Source organism: Hyla sarda, chromosome 3, assembly GCF_029499605.1.
Source record: "Hyla sarda isolate aHylSar1 chromosome 3, aHylSar1.hap1, whole genome shotgun sequence".
NCBI lineage: Eukaryota > Metazoa > Chordata > Amphibia > Anura > Hylidae > Hyla > Hyla sarda.
The window spans coordinates 5,775,636-5,798,586 of record NC_079191.1 but is presented as its reverse complement, the minus strand read 5'-3'; the positions used below and the strand labels follow the sequence as shown (position 1 = coordinate 5,798,586).

At 45.3% G+C, this 22,951-nt stretch overlaps 1 non-coding gene across 1 annotated transcript; it reads left to right on the top strand.

Moving 5' to 3' along the window:
- The first annotated feature begins 22,417 nt into the window (after positions 1-22,417).
- TRNAE-UUC (transfer RNA glutamic acid (anticodon UUC)) lies at positions 22,418-22,489 on the top strand. The gene has a single exon. It is a non-coding gene; the product is annotated as a tRNA-Glu (tRNA).
- The last annotated feature ends 462 nt before the right edge of the window (positions 22,490-22,951 follow it).

Here is a 22,951-nt window from a genome sequence, read left to right as displayed (position 1 = left end):
GTATATGTCAGGGGTCCATATGTATATGTCAGGGATCCATATGTATATGTCAGGGGTCTATATGTATATGTCAGGGGTCCATATGTATATGTCAGGGGTCCATATGTATATGTCAGGGGTCTATATGTATATGTCAGGGGTCCATATGTATATGTCAGGGGTCTATATGTATATGTCAGGGGTCCATATGTATATGTCAGAGGTCTATATGTATATGTCAGGGGTCCATATGTATATGTCAGTGGTCCTTATGTATATGTCAGGGGTCCATATGTATATGTCAGGGGTCCATATGTATATGTCAGGGGTCTATATGTATATGTCAGGGGTCTATATGTATATGTCAGGGGTCTATATGTATATGTCAGGGGTCCATATGTATATGTCAGGGGTCCTTATGTATATGTCAGGGGTCCATATGTATATGTCAGGGGTCCATATGTATATGTCAGGGGTCTATATGTATATGTCAGGGGTCCATATGTGTATGTCAGGGGTCTATATGTATATGTCAGGGGTCTATATGTATATGTCAGGGGTCTATATGTATATGTCAGGGGTCTATATGTATATGTCGGGGGTCCATATGTATATGTCAGGGGTCCATATGTATATGTCAGGGGTCCATATGTATATGTCAGGGGTCCATATGAATATGTCAGGGGTCTATATGTATATGTCAGGGGTCCATATGTATATGTCAGGGGTCTATATGTATATGTCAGGGGTCCATATGTATATGTCGAGGGTCCATATGTATATGTCAGGGGTCCATATGTATATGTCAGGGATCCATATGTATATGTCAGGGATCCATATGTATATGTCAGGGATCTATATGTATATGTCAGGGGTCTATATGTATATGTCAGGGGTCCATATGTATATGTCAGGGGTCCATATGTATATGTCAGGGATCCATATGTATATGTCAGGGGTCTATATGTATATGTCAGGGGTCCATATGTATATGTCAGGGGTCCATATGTATATGTCAGGGGTCCATATGTATATGTCAGGGGTCCATATGTATATGTCAGGGGTCCATATGTATATGTCAGGGGTCCATATGTATATGTCAGGGGTCCATATGTATATGTCAGGGGTCTATATGTATATGTCAGGGATCCATATATATATGTTAGGGGTCTATATGTATATGTCAGGGGTCCATATGTATATGTCAGGGATCCATATATATATATGTTAGGGGTCTATATGTATATGTCAGGGGTCCATGTGTATATGTCAGGGGTCTATATGTATATGTCAGGGGTCCATATGTATATGTCAGGGGTCTATATGTATATGTCAGTGGTCCATATATATATGTCAGGGGTCCATATGTATATGTCAGGAGTCTATATGTATATGTCAGGGGTCTATATGTATATGTCAGGGATCCTTATGTATATGTCAGGGGTCCATATGTATATGTCAGGGGTCCATATGTATATGTCAGGGGTCCATATGTATATGTCAGGGATCCTTATGTATATGTCAGGGGTCTATATGTATATGTCAGGGGTCCATATGTATATGTCAGGGGTCTATATGTATATGTCAGGGATCCTTATGTATATGTCAGGGGTCTATATGTATATGTCAGGGGTCCATATGTATATGTCAGGGGTCTATATGTATATGTCAGGGGTCCATATGTATATGTCAGGGGTCTATATGTATATGTCAGGGGTCCATATATATATGTCGGGGGTCTATATGTATATGTCAGGGGTCTATATGTATATGTCAGGGGTCCATATATATATGTCAGGGATCCTTATGTATATGTCAGGGGTCCATATGTATATGTCAGGAGTCTATATGTATATGTCAGGGGTCTATATGTATATGTCAGGGGTCCATATGTATATGTCAGGGGTCTATATGTATATGTCTGGGGTCCATATGTATATGTCAGGGATCCTTATGTATATGTCAGGGGTCCATATGTATATGTCAGGAGTCTATATGTATATGTCAGGGGTCTATATGTATATGTCAGGGATCCATATGTATATGTCAGGGGTCCATATGTATATGTCAGGGGTCCATATGTATATGTCAGGGATCCATATGTATATGTCAGGGGTCCATATGTATATGTCAGGAGTCTATATGTATATGTCAGGGGTCTATATGTATATGTCAGGGATCCATATGTATATGTCAGGGATCCATATGTATATGTCAGGGGTCTATATGTATATGTCAGGGGTCCATATGTATATGTCAGGGGTCCATATGTATATGTCAGGGATCCATATGTATATGTCAGGGGTCCATATGTATATGTCAGGGGTCCATATGTATATGTCAGTGGTCCATATGTATATGTCAGGGGTCCTTATGTATGTGTCAGGGGTCCATATGTATATGTCAGGGGTCCATATGTATATGTCAGGGGTCCATATGTATATGTCAGGGGTCCATATGTATATGTCAGGGGTCCATATGTATATGTCAGGGGTCCATATGTATATGTCAGGGATCCTTATGTATATGTCAGGGATCCATATGTATATGTCAGGGGTCCATATGTATATGTCAGGGGTCCATATGTATATGTCAGGGGTCCATATGTATATGTCAGGGGTCCATATGTATATGTCGGGGGTCTATATGTATATGTCAGGGGTCTATATGTATATGTCAGGGGTCTATATGTATATGTCAGGGGTCTATATGTATATGTCAGGGGTCCATATGTATATGTCAGGGGTCCATATGTATATGTCAGGGATCCATATGTATATGTCAGGAGTCTATATATATATGTCAGGGATCTATATGTATATGTCAGGGGTCCATATGTATATGTCAGGGGTCCATATGTATATGTCAGGGATCTATATGTATATGTCAGGAGTCTATATATATATGTCAGGGGTCCATATGTATATGTCGGGGGTCTATATGTATATGTCAGGGGTCCATATGTATATGTCAGGGGTCTATATGTATATGTCAGGGGTCCATATGTATATGTCAGGGATCCTTATGTATATGTCAGGTGTCCATATGTATATGTCAGGGATCTATATGTATATGTCAGGGGTCCATATGTATATGTCAGGGGTCTATATGTATATGTCAGGGGTCCATATGTATATGTCAGGGGTCTATATGTATATGTCAGGGGTCCATATGTATATGTCAGGGGTCCATATGTATATGTCAGGGGTCCATATGTATATGTCAGGGGTCTTTATGTGTATGTCAGGGGTCCATATGTATATGTCAGGGGTCTATATGTATATGTCAGGGGTCCATGTATTAGGCCCCCTATATAAGTCCCCCTCCCTAAGGCCATAGTGCTTAATAACAAGAAAGAAAATAAAATAATGGCGGTAAATTTGTGTGCTGCTGTTAGGACTAAGGGAAAACGAATTTCTTTTAAAAATTTACGCTTCCAGCAGCACAAGTGGGGACTTAGCAAGGAACGAACACAAAAAGGGCGGGAATAAGGAAGAGCGGCACTTAGGATGGATTGCCCAAAGCCAACTCTTCCGAACATCTGGCATTAACCCTGTAATGATTAATAAATGTATTATGCGTGCTCCAGGAGGCAGCAGCGCAAATTTGTTCCAGAGGAACAGCTTTCCTTTCAGCAAAAGAGGTAGCAACTGCCCGGGTAGAATGGGCCGTAACAAAGGAAGAAAGAGTTAAAACCTGGGCTACAAAAGCCTCCCGGATTGCCTCTTTGACCCATCTACTCAGAGAGGGTTTAGAGGCTTTAACCCCTTAAGGACGCAGGGTGTATCCATACGCTCCCGTTTCCGAGTCTTTAAGGATTCAGGGTGTATGGGTACGCCCTGCGTTCTTCTGGCCCCTGCAGCTCACCGGGCAGGGACCGGACCGGGATGCCTGATGATATTGTTCAACAGTCATCCCGGCATATCGCCCAAGGGGGCCCTGAGGTCAATTCAGACTGGCGATTTGCTGCAATTTTGTTCCCTGCCGCTCGGGCGGCGATCAGAGCCGGATGCCTGCTGAAATCATTCATGCCGAGTGCCGAGGGGGATCCTGAGGATCCCCTATATCGGCGATCACAGTAGAGGATCCCCTATATCGGCGATCACAGTAGAGGATCCCCTATATCGGCAATCACAGTAGAGGATCCCCTATATCGGCGATCACAGTAGAGGATCCCCTATATCGGCGATCACAGTAGAGGATCCCCTATATCGGCAATCACAGTAGAGGATCCCCTATATCGGCGATCACAGTAGAGGATCCCCTATATCGGCGATCACAGTAGAGGATCCCCTATATCGGCGATCACAGTAGAGGATCCCCTATATCGGCGATCACAGTAGAGGATCCCCTATATCGGCGATCACAGTAGAGGATTCCCTATATCGGCGATCACAGTAGAGGATCCCCTATATCGGCGATCACAGTATAGGATCCCCTATATCGGCGATCACAGTAGAGGATCCCCTATATCGGCGATCACAGTAGAGGATCCCCTATATCGGCGATCACAGTAGAGGATCCCCTATATCGGCGATCACAGTAGAGGATCCCCTATATCGGCGATCACAGTAGAGGATCCCCTATATCGGCGATCACAGTAGAGGATCCCCTATATCGGCGATCACAGTAGAGGATCCCCTATATCGGCGATCACAGTATAGGATCCCCTATATCGGCGATCACAGTAGAGGATCCCCTATATCGGCGATCACAGTAGAGGATCCCCTATATCGGCGATCACAGTAGAGGATCCCCTATATCGGCGATCACAGTAGAGGATCCCCTATATCGGCGATCACAGTAGAGGATCCCCTATATCGGCGATCACAGTAGAGGATCCCCTATATCGGCGATCACAGTAGAGGATCCCCTATATCGGCGATCACAGTAGAGGATCCCCTATATCGGCGATCACAGTAGAGGATCCCCTATATCGGCGATCACAGTAGAGGATCCCCTATATCGGCGATCACAGTAGAGGATCCCCTATATCGGCGATCACAATAGAGAATCCCCTATATCGGCGATCACAGTAGAGGATCCCCTATATCGGCGATCACAGTAGAGGATCCCCTATATCGGCAATCACAGTAGAGGATCCCCTATATCGGCAATCACAGTAGAGGATCCCCTATATCGGCGATCACAGTAGAGGATCCCCTATATCGGCGATCACAGTAGAGGATCCCCTAAATCAGCGATCACAGTAGAGGATCCCCTATATCAGCGATCACAGTAGAGGATCCCCTATATCAGCGATCACAGTAAAGGATCCCCTATATCGGCGATCACAGTAGAGGATCCCCTACATCAGCGATCACAGTAGAGGATCCCCTATATCGGCGATCACAGTAGAGGATCCCCTATATCGGCAATCACAGTAGAGGATCCCCTATATCGGCAATCACAGTAGAGGATCCCCTATATCGGCGATCACAGTAGAGGATCCCCTATATCGGCGATCACAGTAGAGGATCCCCTAAATCAGCGATCACAGTAGAGGATCCCCTATATCAGCGATCACAGTAGAGGATCCCCTATATCAGCGATCACAGTAAAGGATCCCCTATATCGGCGATCACAGTAGATCGCCGATAAATACTAACCGGCAGTCTGTGGCGGTTCCAGGTCATCTGGGTCATGTGTGACCCGATGGCCTGGATAATGATGATGATCGGGGGTGTCATATACACCACCGATCATCATCCCCAAGTACAGCAGTGATTGGGGGGCCGTAGTGACTGTACCAATCACTGCAGTATGGGGGGGGGGTGCAGGAGCACGCTGCTCCGTTCTGCCCACCATTTTACAGAGATCTGGTGTGTAGGACGGAGTCCCGTGCTGCCATCTCCCCCCTCATACATAAAAAAGTGTAAAAAAGTGCCCCCTTTCTGTGGTCCCTTGGCACAGAAAACAGTCAGGGAAAGCAGTAGATTAGGGGGGGACAGATAGGAATTTTTTTTTTTTTGGCATACGGTATGCATGTCCGTGGGTCCGTAGCACCTTTAGCTGTGTGACCCCGGCCCTACAGGGTCGCTGCAGTCTGCCCCCAGTGTTTTTTTGTGGCGCAGACCTTTTTTGCTAAACGTGTGGCCGGGCCCTATTAGCTATAAAAGAGCGGTCCGCCACCATAAGCTAAAGCCCACCCGCCGCTGATCAGTCCCGTAGTACTGATCAGCGCTTTTTTTTTGTGGTGCGGGCGCTTTATCGGGTTATAGCGGCTTTTTATTTTTTTTTATTTTGCACCTATAGGCGGTCCGTGCCACCAGTAGCAGGCGTGTACTGTGTGGACGGACCGTACCTCTGTGTGCGGCCTGCCCCACCGCTGTCAGTGATTAATCACTGATCAGCGTTTTTTGTGGGTTCAGGCGGGTGCATTTTTTCGGGGTTAAGCGTTTTATTATTTTATTTTTCAGGTATTTTGTGTAGGGTCTGTTTATGGGCCACCAGCCACTGTTCTGGGATGAGTGGTCAGACCCCCCACTGACTTCTGTGCCCCCTGCCGATCTGATCTCTGATCTCTTATACTGATCATTGTTATCCCATAGGAGATTATAACACTGCACACACTGATCTCTTACACTGATCATTGTTATCCCATAGGAGACTATAACACTGTACACACTGATCTCTTATATTGATCATTGTTATCCCATAGGGGACTATAACACTGCACACACTGATCTCTTACACTGATCATTGTTATCCCATAGGAGACTATAACACTGTACACACTGATCTCTTATACTGATAATTGTTATCCAATAGGAGACTATAACACTGTACACACTGATCTCATACTGATCATTGTTATCCCATAGGATACTATAACACTGTACACACTGATCTCTTATACTGATCATTGTTATCCCATAGGAGACTATCACACTGCACACACTGATCTCTTATACTGATCATTGTTATCCCATAGGAGACTATAACACTGTACACACTGATCTCTTACACTGATCATTGTTATCCCATATGAGACTATAACACTGTACACACTGATCTCTTATACTGATCATTGTTATCCCATAGGGGACTATAACACTGCACACACTGATCTCTTATACTGATCATTGTTATCCCATAGGAGACTATAACACTGCACATACTGATCTCTTACACTGATCATTGTTATCCCATAGAAGACTATAACACTGTACACACTGATCTCTTTTACTGATCATTGTTATCCCATAGGAGACTATAACACTGCACACACTGATCTCTTATACTGATCATTATTATCCCATAGGAGACTATAACACTGCACACACTGATCTTTTATACTGATCATTATTATCTCATAGGGACCTATAACACTGCACACACTGATCTCTTATACTGATCATTGTTATACCATAGAGGACCTATAACACTGCACACACTGATCTCTTATACTGATCATTATTATCCCATAGGGACCTATAACACTGCACACACTGATCTCTTATACTGATCATTGTTATCCCATAGGGACCTATAACACTGCACACACTGATCTCTTATACTGATCATTATTATCCCATAGGGACCTATAACACTGCACACACTGATCTCTTATACTGATCATTGTTATACCATAGAGGACCTATAACACTGCACACACTGATCTCTTATACTGATCATTATTATCCCATAGGGACCTATAACACTGCACACACTGATCTCTTATACTGATCATTGTTATCCCATAGGGACCTATAACACTGCACACACTGATCTCTTATACTGATCATTGTTATCCCATAGGGACCTATAACACTGCACACACTGATCTTTTACACAGATCACTGGTATGTATTAACGCGCCTGTGATCACTGTTATCTGTGCTTGATTGCTCCTGCCTGGATCTCAGACACGGAGCAGTCATTTGCCGATCGGACACCGAGGAGGCAGGTAAGGTCCCTCCCGGTGTCCTGTAAGCTGTTCGGGACGCCGCGATTTCACCGTGGCGGGCCCCAAAAAGGCCGACTGAGCAGCCGGGAAACTTTCACTTCAGACGCAGTGGTCAGCTTTGATCGCCTCGTCTGAAGGGTTAATACAGGGCATCACCGTGATCGGTAATGTCCTGTATTAGCCGTCGGTCCCGGCTGTTGATGGCGGCTGGGACCGACCCGATATGACGTGGGATCACTGCGTGATCCCGCGGCATATCGCGGGAGTCGGTGGAGGACGTAAATATACGTCCTTCGCCGTTAAGGGGTTAATGGCCCCATTTTGTATCCTCTGGGTTCATATCATTTCGGCAATATCAATTTTTCAGAGTTTTTTGGGGGGTTTCTTTGTATTATTCATGACTTTTGTAAAACACAAAGAGTTTCGAGGTTCCAAGATCTGTAACATTTATTACTTTCCCATCAATGTAAATTATGTTTAGTGAAACTGATTGAAGTTTAGTTGAAGCATTTGTTTTCTTTTTTTTTTCTTTTGTTAAGAGGGAATTAAAAAATCTATTTCTATCCTGTATCTGTTAAAAAATGACTCAGAACATTTTTATTGTGTTGCTTCAAAATCCCAAAAAGAAAAATCTTCTGCGTTGGCCGGGAATCGGACCCGGGTCAACTGCTTGGAAGGCAGCTATGCTCACCACTATACCACCAACACTCAGTGAGTGTCAATACTTCTCTCATTCAGTCCGTGCAGTGTGATGTGTAACGTGTAATATCGTCCTCCAGCATTTACAGGATGACCCCGCTTAGGTCTGGACACTCAGAGGCCTCAGGAGCCCGGACCGGGGCCCAGATCATTGTCTACACAATTCTTCCTGATCCTCATTATTGATGTAATGATCCGGTTATTTATACCTCCGGGGTCTCTACCTGCAGCTGAGACTACAGGGGGTTCCCATGGGGCAGGATGGTCGGCCATAGAGATGACCATTCTGGCCCGGGACACCTTCTGGGCATAAAATTAAAATTTTGGTCTTTCCTGGAAGCAGAATAATTTATTTTTGTGTTTCATAGACGTTTGGTGCTCAATCGGGTTTGTCCTTATGTTCCTTCTTTTTGTCCCAGGATTGATCTCTGTTTATCTCCGGTTACAGTCAACAACATCTACTGGGAGTTTGTTCCCAGAATCTCATATACAAGGTGAATGTAGCCTCTCTGCTGCCCGGAGAGAACTGAAGAGAACTCCCCCATATCTATCTATCTATCTATCTATCTATCTATCTATCTATCTATCTATCTCTATCTCTATCTATCTATCTATCTCTATCTATCTATCTCTATCTCTATCTATCTATATATATATATGAGCTGTAGTTTACTGGGGCATTTCTTTTTATACGCCATATTGTTTTGGGATTCTGTTTCTATGTTTCAGTAATAATGACTCCTATAATACTTTTACTTTTTCCGTATACGGGGATGTGCGAGTCTCTTTTTTGGCGCTGGGATATGTATTTTTTATCACTACCATTTTTGTTTTGATTGCTTTTTATTAATTCTTTTCTGATACATAAAGTGACCAAAAATACGCAATTCTTTTTATTTTTTCCACTATTTTTTATTCTTTATAGGAGACTATCACATGAAATCTTTAGATTGTAACAATGCTATGCCAGCACTGATCAGTGTTATCTGTGCTCCATTACTTCAGCCTCATAGGAGCATCGATCAGACAGCCAGAAGGCAGGTGAGGGACCTTCCACTGTCCTCTCAGCTGATAGGGACCCTGTGATTTTGTTGTGGGGGTCCTGATCAGCTTCACTGAGCTAACTGGGATGCCCAGCGGCTGGATCCCCCCAATCAATCAGACATCTCATCCATTATCCTTTAGATGGAGGATAAGGGGAAGATTTATGAAAACCTGTGCAGAGGATAGTTATGCTTCTTGTCTCCTCCTCCACCTCCCTCCTCCTCCTCCCTCCTCTCCGCCCTCCTCCTCCTCCTCCCCTGGACTAGAAATCCATTGGGGTCTCCCCGCGCAGGTTCAAATTCTGCCGACTACGAGGAAAACTTTTCGTTTATGTCCAAAACCATAACCCTGAAATACACATGTAAACCAGTGGGCTCAAACTGTGGCCCTCGTGATGCCCTGCATGATTGGAATTGAAGTTTTGCAACATCTGGAGGGCCCCAATTTGAGACCACTGAAGGGAAAGGAATTCAGGGTTGGGTGTCCTATATGTCTCATTTGGTTCGGTAGCTGATCTCTTTTTTCTTTTCTTTATTTCCCTGAAAACTAGAAATGTTGTCAGAAATAATATAATGTAAATAAAAATAAAAATGGGTTAAACCCTGTATAGTCAAACTTTACATAATTAAGTTTCAAATCACTCAAATAGCAAAGCGTAAAACAAAAAAAATAAACAACCCATAAACATTCTCTGGTATCGTCACGTGCGTAAATGTCTAAATGATTAAAATGTAACATTAACAAAACCAACATGGTGAATGGTGTAAACATAAAAAAGACTAAACACAATTGTTTTTGTTTTATTTTACATCATATCCCAGAAAAAAATGGAATTAAAAATAATCGAAAAGTCCGATCAATACCGAGACGGTACTGAAAAAAAAACATATCACGCCACAAAAAAAATTACCCTCATACAGCAAAAATAAAAAAAAGTCATTCAGGCTAGAAAATGGCAATTAATAAAAAAAAAATTTTTTGAAAGGTGGACTAGGTGATATAGAAAAACGATCCCTTCCGATCATGTAAAATATTAACCGTGGCAAAGAAATTAGTCGAGGTCAGAGCCCGGTCTGTGACATAAACCCAAAAATATCACCGTCCCTGGGTGGGCTTGAACCACCAACCTTTCAGTTGACAGCCGAACTCGCTAACCGATTGCACCACAGAGACTGGACTGCACATGTGGTCTTTTTATATATACTTTTTATATATATTTGTTATTTACATTTTAATACATACAAAATCCATTATTACTTACAGCATTATAAACCACCCCCCTCTTTTCCCTCCCCCCCCCCCCCTTTTCCCTCCTCCCCTTAAAGGGGTAGTCCAGTGGTGAAAAACTTATCCCCTATCCTAAGGATAGGGGATAAGTTTGAGATCGCGGGGGGTCCGACCGCTGGGGCCCCCTGCGATCTCTCTGTACGGGGCCCCGGCTCTCCGCCGAGATAGCGGGTGTCGACCCCCGCACGAGGCGGCGGCCGACACGCCCCCTCAATACATCTCTATGGCAGAGCCGGAGATTGCCGAAGGCAGCGCTTCGGCTCTGCCATAGAGTTGTATTGAGGGAGCGTGTCGGCCGCCGCCTCGTGCGGAGGTCGACACGCCCCCTTCCAGCGGGCTGTCGGGGCTCCGTACAGGATATCGCAGGGGGCCCCAGCGGTCGGACCCCCCGCGATCTGCAACTTATCCCCTATCCTTATGATAGGGGATAAGTTGCTCACCACTGAATCACCACTGGACTACTCCTTTAAGACAGCCTGCCCGGCATCCATTATCTTCCTTCCTTTCCCTCCTCCTCTCTTACTCTTTTCTGGTTTTCACTATCTGCTTTCTCCCAGGGTAGGACCAGGCCATTTTACACCTTAAGGACCGGAGCGTTTTTTGCAAATCTGACCACTGTCACTTTAAACATTAATAACTCTGATGCTTTTACTTATCATTCTGATCCCGAGATTGTTTTTTCGTGACATATTCTACTTTAACTTAGTGGTAAAATTTTATGGTAACTTGCATCCTTTCTTGGTGAAATATCCCAAAATTTGATGAAAAAAATGAAAATTTTGCATTTTTCTAACTTTGAAGCTCTCTGCCTGTAAGGAAAATGGACATTCAAAATAAAACATTTTTGGGGTTCACATATACAATATGTCTACTTTATATTTGCATCATAAAATTAATGAGTTTTTACTTTTGGAGACACCAGAGGGCTTCAAAGTTCAGCAGCAATTTGGAAATTTTTCACAAAATTTTCAAACTCGCTATTTTTCATGGACCAGTTCAGGTTTGAAGTGGATTTGAAGGGTCTTCATATTAGAAATACCCCATAAATGACCCCATTATAAAAACTACACCCCCCAAAGTATTCTAAATGACATTCAGTAAGTGTATTAACCCTTTAGGTGTTTCACAGGAATAGCAGAAAAGTGAGGGAGAAAATTCACAATCTTCATTTTTTACACTCGCATGTTCTTGTAGACCCAATTTTTGAATTTTTGCAATTGGTAGAAAGGAGAAAATTTTTACTTGTATGTGTAACCCAATTTCTCTCGAGTAAAGACATACCTCATATGTCTATGTTAATTGTTCGGCGGGCGCAGTAGAGGGCTCAGAAGGGAAGGAACGACAAATGGTTTTTGGGGGGCATGTCACCTTTAGGAAGCCCCTATGGTGCCAGGACAGCAAAAAAAAACACATGGCATACCATTTTGGAAACTAGACCCCTCGGGGAACGTAACAAGGGGTAAAGTGAACCTTAATACCCTACAGGTGTTTCACGACTTTTGCATATGTATAAAAAAAAAAAATGTTTTACCTAAAATGCTTGGTTTCCCAAAAATTTTACATTTTTAAAAAGGATAATAGCAGAAAATACCCCCCAAAATTTGAAGCCCAATTTCTCCCGATTCAGAAAACACCCCATATGGGGGTGAAAAGTGCTCTGCTGCCGCACTACAGGTCTCAGAAGAGAAGGAGTCACATTTGGCTTTTTGAAAGCAAATTTTGCTCTGGGGGCATGCCGCATTTAGGAAGCCCCTATGGTGCCAGAACCACAAAAAAAAAACACATGGCATACCATTTTGGAAACTAGACCCCTCGGGGAACGTAACAAGGGATAAAGTGAACCTTAATACCCTACAGGTGTTTCCCGACTTTTGCATATGTAAAAAAAAAAAAAAATTTTTACCTAAAATGTTTGGTTTCCCAAAATTTTTACATTTTAAAAAAGGGTAATAGCAGAAAATACCCCCCAAAATTTGAAGCCCAATTTCTCCCGATTCAGAAAACACCCCATATGGGGGTGAAAAGTGCTCTGCTGGCGCACTACAGGTCTCAGAAGAGAAGGAGTCACATTTGGCTTTTTGAAAGCAAATTTTGCTCTGGGGGCATGCCGCATTTAGGAAGCCCCTATGGTGCCAGAACCGCAAAAAAAAAACCACATGGCATACCATTTTGGAAACTAGACCCCTCGGGGAACATAACAAGGGGTAAAGTGAGCCTTAATACCCTACAGGTGATTCACGACTTTTGCATATGTAAAAAAAAAAATATTTTTTTACCTAAAATGCTTGGTTTCCCAAAATTTTTACATTTTTAAAAAGGGTAATAGCAGAAAATACCCCCCAAAATTTGAAGCCCAATTTCTCCCGAGTACGGCGATACCCCATATGTGGCCCTAAACTGTTGCCTTGAAATACGACAGGGCTCCAAAGTGAGAGCGCCATGCGCATTTGAGGTCTGAATTAGGGATTTGCATAGGGGTGGACATAGGAGTATTCTACGCCAGTGATTCCAAAACAGGGTGCCTCCAGCTGTTGCAAAAGTCCCAGCATGCCTGGACAGTCAGTGGCTGTCTGGTAATACTGGGAGTAGTTGTTTTGCAACAGCTGGAGGCTCCGTTTTGGAAACAGTGGTGTACCAGACGTTTTTCATTTTTATTGGGGAGGGGAGGGGGGCTGTGTAGGGGTATGTGTATATGTAGTGTTTTTTACTTTTTATTGTGTGTTAGTGTAGTGTAGTGTTTTTAGGGTACAGTCGCACGGGCAGGGGGTTCACAGTAGTTTCTCGCTGGCAGTTTGAGCTGCGGCAGAAAATTTGCCGCAGCTCAAACTTGCAGCCGAATACTTACTGTAATCCTCCGCCCATGTGAGTGTATCCTGTACGTTCACATTGGAGGGGGGAGAAACATCCAGCTGTTGCAAAACTACAACTCCCAGCATGTAGGGTCTATAAGTGCATGCTGGGAGTTGTAGTTTTGCAACAGCTGGAGGCTCCGTTTTGGAAACAGTGGCGTACCAGACGTTTTTTCATTTTTATTGGGGAGGGGGGCTGTGTAGGGATATGTGTATATGTAGTGTTTTTTACTTTTTATTTTATTTTGTGGTAGTGTAGTGTAGTGTTTTTAGGGTACAGTCGCACGGGCTACAAGTGCATGCTGGGAGTTGTAGTTTTGCAACAGCTGGAGGCACACTGGTTGTGAAACACAGAGTTTGGCATCAAACTCAGTGTTTTGCAACCAGTGTGCCTTCAGCTGTTGCAAAAGCTACAACCCCCAGCATGTATGGACAGCGGAAGGGTGTTGTAGTTATGCAACAGCCAGAGGCATACTACTTTGGCTGGGGATGCTGGGGATTGTAGTTATGCAACAGCTGGAGACACACTGGTTTGCTACTCAACTCAGTGTGCCTTCAGCTGTTGCAAAACTACAACTCTCAGCAGTCACCGACAGCCAACGGGCATGCTGGGAGTTGTAGTTATGCAACCAGCAGATGCACCACTACAACTCTCAGCATGCACTTTAGCTGTTTGTGCAAGCTGGGAGTTGTAGTTACACAACAGCTGAAGGTACACTTTTCCATAGAAAGAATGTGCCTCCAGCTGTTGCAAAACCATAAGTCCCAGCATTGTGGTGGTCTGCCTCCTCCTGTTGCATAACTACAGCTCCCAGCATGCCCTTTTTGCATGCTGGGAGCTGTTGCTAAGCAACAGCAGGAGGCTGTCACTCACCTCCTGCTGCTGCTGATCGACGCTGCAGGTCAGTCCCGCCGCCGCCGCCGTCATCGCTCCTGGGGCCCCGATCCCAACATTAACGCCGGGGATCGGGGTCCCCAGCACCGGGGGTCATCTTCCCGCACCCGCTCACGTCCTCCGGAAGAGGGGCGGAGCGGGTGCGGGAGTGACACCCGCAGCAGGCGCCCTGATTGGTCGGCCGGGAATCCGGCCGACGAATCAGGGCGATCGTGAGGTGGCACCAGTGCCACCTCACCCCTGCAGGCTCTGGCTGTTCGGGGCCGTCTCTGACGGCCCTGATCAGCCAGTAATTCCGGGTCACTGGAGACCCGATTGACCCGGAATTGCCGCAGATCGCTGGACTGAATTGTCCAGCGATTTGCGGCCATCGCCGACATGGGGGGGCATAATGACCCCCCTGGGCGATATGCCGCGATGCCTGCTGAACGATTTCAGCAGGCATCGGGCACCGGCTCCCCTCCGGCTAGCGGCGGGGGGCCGGGAATGGACAGGACGTACTCCTACGTCCTCGGTCCTTAAGGACTCGGAAACGGGGGGGGTAGGAGTACGTCCATTGTCCTTAAGGGGTTAAGGACGCAGGGCGTATGGATACGCCCTGCATTCCGAGTCCTTAAGGACCGAGGGCATATCCATACGCCCGTGGGAATTCCGGTCCCCACCGCTAGCCGGTTGGGGACCGGAGCCGGATGCCTGCTGAAATCATTCAGCAGGCACCCTGGCACATCGCCCAGGGGGGTCCTGAGACCCCCCCCCCCCCCATGTCGGCGATCGGAGAAAATCGCATGTCAATTCAGACATGCGATTTTCTCCAATTCCGGGCTGATTGGGTCTCTGGTGACCCGATCACCCGGAAAATAGGGCTGATCGGAGTTGTCAGCAACAGCCCTGATCAGCCTAAAGGATTGGAGTGAGATCGCAAAGCTGCGATCTCCTCCTATCCCCTGCCATTACTCAGAACGGAGTTCTGACCAATGGCAGCGCAGGACAGGGGGTTGCCATGGCAACCCCCGTTCTGCCCGCCCCTGGATGTCAAGGGGCTCTGGAAAGAAGATGGAGGCCGTACCTGCAGGAGAAGATGCCTGGGGACCTGGGATCTGCGCTGGAGCCTGCAGGATCCTGATCAGGTAGGGAATCGACAGTGGGGGGGGGGGGGGGGGGGAATTGAAAGTGAAAGTAAAATGATCTTTACTGAGGCAACCACTAGGGGGGCCAAACTGCAACTCCCAGCATGCCCAGACAGCCAAAGGCTGTCTGGGCATGCTGGGAGTTGTAGTTTTGCAACATCTGGAGGGTCACAGTTTGGAGACCACTGTTACAGTGGCTCCCAAACAGTAGCCCTCCAGATGTTGCCAAACCACAACTCTCAGCATGCCTAGACTGCCCAGCCATGCTCTGTCTCATCTGTCCCTTCAGATTTAGCAATTTTCATGACATTTTTGAAAATTGCTGCTCTACTTTGAAGCCCTCAAATTTTTTCAAAAAGCAAAAATATGTCCATTTTATGATGCCAACATAAAGGAGACATATTGTATTTGTGAAGAAAAATATAATTTATTTGGAATGTCCATTTTCCTTACAATTAGAGAGCTTCAAAGTTAGAAAAATGCAAAATTTTCAAAATTTTCATGAAATTTGGGGATTTTTCACCAAAAAAGGATGCAAGTAACGCCGAAAATTTACCACCAAAATAAAGTAGAATATGTCACGAAAAAAATCTCAGAATCAGAATATTCGGTAAAAGCGTTTTCGCGTTATTAATTTGTAAAGTGACGGTGGTCAGAATTGCGAAAAAGGGCTCAGTCCTTAAGGTGAAAAAGGGCTGTGTCCTTAAGGGGTTAAACAGCAACAACTCATAAGTCCTAAACTTATTTATACGTCCCAACCATTCTTCCCTTGATGGAGCCGCTGGGGCCAAACATTCTTCCCTTGATGGAGCCGCTGGGGCCAAACATTCTTCCCTTGATGGAGTTGCTGGGGCCAAACATTCTTCCCTTGATGGAGCCGCTGGGGCCAACCATTCTTCCCTTGATGGAACCGCTGGGGCCAAACATTCTTCCCTTGATGGAGCCGCTGGGGCCAAACATTCTTCCCTTGATGGAGCCGCTGGGGCCAACCATTCTTCCCTTGATGGAGCCGCTGGGGCCAACCATTCTTCCCTTGATGGAGCCGCTGGGGCCAAACATTCTTCCCTTGATGGAGCCGCTGGGGCCAACCATTCTTCCCTTGATGGAACCGCTGGGGCCAACCATTCTTCCCTTGATGGAACCGCTGGGGCCAACCATTCTTCCCTTGATGGAGCCGCTGGGGCCAACCATTCTTCCCTTGATGGAACCGCTGGGGCCAAACATTCTTCCCTTGATGGAGCCGCTGGGGCCAACCATTCTTCCCTTGATGGAGCCGCTGGGGCCAACCATTCTTCCCTTGATGGAGCCGCTGGGGCCAACCATTCTTCCCTTGATGGAGCCGCTGGGGCCAACCATTCTTCCCTTGATGGAGTCGCTGGGGCCAACCATTCTTCCCTTGATGGAACCGCTGGGGCCAACCATTCTTCCCTTGATGGAGCCGCTGGGGCCAACCATTCTTCCCTTGATGGAACCGCTGGGGCCAACCATTCTTCCCTTGATGGAGCCTCTGGGGCCAACCATTTCCTAAGAATCATATTCTTTGCCACTCCTAATACTCCCAGTATGAGATCAGTATGCTTAGTTCCCACTATCTCTAGTCCATAAATTGCGACCTTAGGTTCAAAGAGCAATACCGCCCCTATTCTAGCTTTAATAGTTTCAAACACTACACTCCAAAATTTTTGCAACTTGGTGCAATTCCATATCATATGTAACCAATTACCTCCCCCGGACCCACACTTGGGGCATTGTGCATTCTCCCTCACATTAATTTTATACAAAAATTGCGGTGAGTACTGTGCCCGATATACTAACATCAAGAAAGACACCCTATTATTTGCGTTAATCGTTGTTCTTCTAATATTCTTTAACACCAGTTTCCACTCTTCTTCTGTGATCCCACCTATATCCAGTGCCTGTCCTAACCATTTTACTACATCCTCCCAACCCTTCTGACCTAACATTTTATATAAAGTACTCATTATTTTCTTTTTTCCCCCCTGTGCATTTTTTATATATTCTGTAATGTGATAACACCCTACCTTTAATTTCCCTTTCGGTTCTTCTTGTCCCAAGGCATCCTTTAAAGGGAACCAATCATCAGATTTTACCCTATATAACGCTTGGCAAAGCGTTATATAGGGTAAAATTGTTGTCCTCACCATCCCCGGGGGACGCTCCTGCCCCCAGGGATGGTGAAGATATGAAGTTATAAACTAGTCACCGCCGCCGCCGTAAGTAGTCACCTGGGCGGGGAGCTCTTCTCATCTACTCCCGTTCTTCGGCCGGGAGAGACGCCCCCTTTCTTGATTGATGGGCAGCGTCATCACTCTGCTCCGTCTGTTCAGTGAGCGGAACAATGACGCGGCCCATCAATCAAGCGGAGGGGGCGTCTCTCCCGGCCGAAGAACGGGAGTAGATGAGAAGAGCTCCCCGCCCAGGTGACTACTTACGGCGGCGGCGGTGACTAGTTTATAACTTCATATCTTCACCATCCCTGGAGGCAGGAGCGTCCCCCGGGAATGGTGAAAATAAAGATTTTACCCTATATAACGCTTTGCCAAGCGTTATATAGGGTAAAATCTGATGATTGGTTCCCTTTAACTGTACATAACCAAAATAATTACTATTTTTTAGATTAAAACGTTCACTCAGACACTCCCAATCTATTATCTTCCCATTTGTGCAAACCTGCTCTACCAACCTAATTCCTTTATCTTCCCAATTCAAATATTCTGCGATTTTCTTTATTTCGGGGAAGTTCTCATTTTCCCATAAGGGGGTACACCACACACTACTTGTTATCCCTATTGCTGACTTCATACCATCCCATACTTGTACCAATAAATCTTTAGCTATGTTCTCCTCTTCTACGCCCTTCTTCAAACTCCCACTCTCCAACCACTCCCATATGGACCCCTATTTCTTACGCCCCCTTTCCAAATAATCCAACAATGTTTGTTGCTCTTGGATAACCAATGTTAATAGGGATGCTATGAAATATTGATGAAAATTAGGGAGACCCAGCCCTCCTTCCTCTAAGGGGTGGTACAGATATTGACTCTTGATCCTGACTCTTTTTCCACCCCATATAAGATTATTTAATATCCTTTCCAATTTTTTAAACCAAGTCTTATTAATCCATATGGGAGAAGCTCTCAAATAATGCGTTATCATGGGGAGTAATACCATTCTCAGCAGTCCTATTCTATCCGCCATTCCTAATCTCATTTTCCTCCATGTATTTATCTTTCCCCTTACCTTCCCCATCAGAGGTACTAAATTTAATCTCTCAAAATCCGAGACAGCGCTAGAGATCTTAATACCCAAATATTCCAAACTATCATTAACTCTTGCACGAAAAGAAGATTATCCAGCGCACACGCGTGTAAAACCGAGCTGCTTTATTGCATAGTTGCCATAGGATACATCGGACACTCAGGTAACGTGACGCGTTTCGGCCCGAAGGGCCGAAACGCGTCACGTTACCTGAGTGTCCGATGTATCCTATATCTGAAAAAAACGGGAAACAGCGCTCCGTGGTGTATTAAAAGAGGATGAAGGATTGTTTTAAAAAGGTATGTAACCTTCTCACCTGGTCAGGTTGTGTAAGCGCATACACACCAATGGTGAGCACATGATAAGGTGTCCCTCCGGCACAAGAATATGTGTACGAGTAAGCAGCTTCAATGGAGATGCCGGCTCAACGTGGCGCTGGACACAGACCAAGCAGGTAGGTGATAGACAAGGTGTTTATTTACCCAGAATCTAACGCGTTTCGCTGCCTAAGCAGCTTCATCAGGCATGGGACATGCCTGATGAAGCTGCTTAGGCAGCGAAACGCGTTGCATTCTGGGTAAATAAACACCTTGTCTATCACCTACCTGCTTGGTCTGTGTCCAGCGCCACGTTGAGCCGGCGTCTCCATTGAAGCTGCTTACTCGTACACGATGTATCCTATGGCAACTATGCAATAAAGCAGCTCGGTTTTACACGTGTGTGTGCGCTGGATAATCTTCTTTTCTTGCATATGTTTGGACTAGTCCTGGTCCTGTCCGCGCGCAGAAGCCTGGGGTGGAGCTGGTTCTACTTGCTTGCACCTTCTATATCATTAACTCTTAGTACGTTTACAGGGCCAATAGGGACCTCAATTTCTACATCCAATGGCATAAGACCGGACTTCTGCCAATTAATTTTCATTCCTGAGAAACATCCGAATTTTTCCACTTACCTGATCACTTCCTGTACTTTCTCTACCGGATTCCTAACAAACAGAAGCACATCATCGGCATGTAATAGCATTCTTTCTCTATCCCCTTGTACCCCAAACCCCTGAAAGACCTCCATGTTCCTAACCATGACTGCTAGTGGCTCTATAAAAAGTGCAAATAATAAAGGTGATAGCGGACATCCCTGTCTTCAGCCTCTTTTTTAAAAATATCGTATTAGAAAAATTCCCATTGATACTAATTTTTGCTGTAGGGGCTGAATAAACCGTTTTTATAGCTTTTAAGAGTAAAGTGCCCAAACTAAATCTCTCCACCACCCCAAAGAGGAAGCCCCGCTCCACCCTGTCGAACGCTTTGTTAGCGTCCAACGACAGGATGGAGCGGGGGTCCCCTCCACGTGTTTGAATATTAAGGAATGTCCTGTGTATATTAGCAAACATGTTCCCACCTACCATAAAACCCCTCTGTTCTTCCCCTATCATCTCACCCAAAACCTTTTTTAATCTTCCTGCCCATATCTTTGCAAAGATTTTGTAATCCGTATTCAATAGTGATATAGGTCGATAATTCTCCATCTGTCCCCCCCCCCCCCCTTCTTGGGGATCAATATTATCACTGCTTCAGACATTGAAGGGGTCATAGCCCCTCTCTCCAAGGATTCATTAATAATCTCCAACAAGCGGGGTAACAGAGACCCATGAAATCTCCTGTGAAAATCTAATGAGAACCCATCAGACCCTGGGGCGGAATTCCCCGCACATGTTCTCAATGCTTCTTGGACTTCCCCCAAGCTGATCCCCTCATTCATCTTCCTCTTCCCCTCCTCATTTAAACTTGGTAGAGCTAAATTTTGTAAGAATGTTTTAATCTCCGATTCTGATTTTTCCCCCTCAGATTCGTATAATGTTTGATAATACTCCATCGCTATCTTCCTTATCTCCTCTTGATCCGTTACTATTAACCCCTGCTTATTTTCTAAATTAGTAATTTCCGTATTTTCCCTTTGATTTTTTATTATACCCAAGAGCCACTTATTGGATTTCCCCCCTTCCGCATACCGTTTTTGTCCCCAGAAAAAAATCCTATGTTGTGCCTTCTCAAGCATTAACTCTTTATATTCTTTTTGAGCTTGTTCCAATTTTTCCCAATTCTCATTTCGGGCGTCCTTTGCATAAGCTTCCTCTAATTTTTTAATCTGATCTACCAAATTATCTTCTTTCCTCATTACTTTCCTCCTAAACTGGGTTATATTTCGGATCAAAATCCCCCTCAGATATGCTTCCATAGCGTCCCAAACCATAAATATATCGGTAGAACCTTTATTAGTGGCCCAAAACCATTTAATCTCCTCCTCTATACCCTTAGACCCGTCTTCCACCTCAATAGGGTGTCTCTGTCTTTAGCGCACATACATTTTAGCAGTAAAGTCCTTGGCGGAGCTCCGGGCGGTGGTTTAGTATATGGTATCCTGTGGGCTCTTTCTATAACATAACAAGTTGAAATGTCCGTTCTCCAAAGGTGTCAGCTAGCCATTTTGTGCGGAAGGCAATAGGGTCCGCTCCTTCTTCCCCTTCCGGAAGGTCAATAACTCTTACATTAGCCCATATGTTGGTTGTCAATCAGGTGACTGTTTTCTTATTTGCCTTTTTGAACAATAACAGAAAAAAAAACTAAAAAGGAAATGTTTTCTGGCCAACTTATCCTTCTTTTGTATTGGACATATGGGGGAGTAGCTACATCCATGTTGGTTCCTGCACCCCACCCACTTTATGAGGTGCTGGATGTCCCAGACCTTACAAGCCTGGTAACTGACTGCTCAGAGGAACATTCACAGTGTATGGTCCGTCCCAATGAGGTCACCTTATCGTGGTGGGATGGTACACACTATTGGGCCAAATGGTAAGCGAAGCCCCTCATATTTCATATTTCATCATAGCAATATAGCATTTCATATTTCCTATATATCTTTGTGCTAACAGTGGGCTGCTGCATTCTCCTGCTTATATATATATATATATATATATATATACACTGTATAGCCATACACTATATAGGGACTCCATAGACCAGTGGTCGCAAACTGTGGCCCTCCAGATGTTGCAAGACTTCAACTCCCAGCATGCCCGGAAAGCTGTTGGCTGTCCAGGCATGCTAGGAGTTGAAGTTTTGCAACATCCGGAGAACTGCAGTTTGAGAGCACTGCTTAAAGGGATGGGAAGAGAGGGAAGCCTTGATTTAGCTTTCAGGGACAGTTTATATCCTCTGGAGAAGGCAGACAGGCTTTTGGCTCTCCAGGCATGCTGTTGAAACATCTGGAAGGCCACAGTTTGTGACCACTGCCATAGACAGTACAGATATATCGGAGAAGTCTGAATATTTTGTCCTTTTCATTAATGTCCTCCCATATGGTCTAGCGGTTAGGATTCCTGGTTTTCACCCAGACGGCCCGGGTTCAACTCCCGGTATGGGAAGCTGAGTTCTTTGTTAGTTCTTTTTCCCCTCATTGATCACCTTAACCCCTTAACGACGCAGGACGTGTATTTACGTCCTGCGCCGGCTCCCACGATATGAAGCGGCATCGCGCCGCGATCCCGCATCATATCGCGTCGGTCCCGGCGCTCATCAACGGCCGGGACCCGCGGCTTATACCACACATCGCCGATCGCGGCGATGTGCGGTATTAACCCTTTAGAAGCGGTGGTCAAAGCTGACCGCCGCTTCTAAAGTGAAACTGAAAGTGACCCAGCTGCTCAGTTGGGCTGTTCGGGACCGCCGTGGTGAAATCGCGGCGTCCCGAACAGCTGATCAGACACCGGGAGGGCCCTTACCTGCCTCCTCGGTGTCCAATCGACGAATGACTGCTCCGTGCCTGAGATCCAGGCAGGAGCAGTCAAGCGCCGATAATGCTGATCACAGGCGTGTTAATATACGCC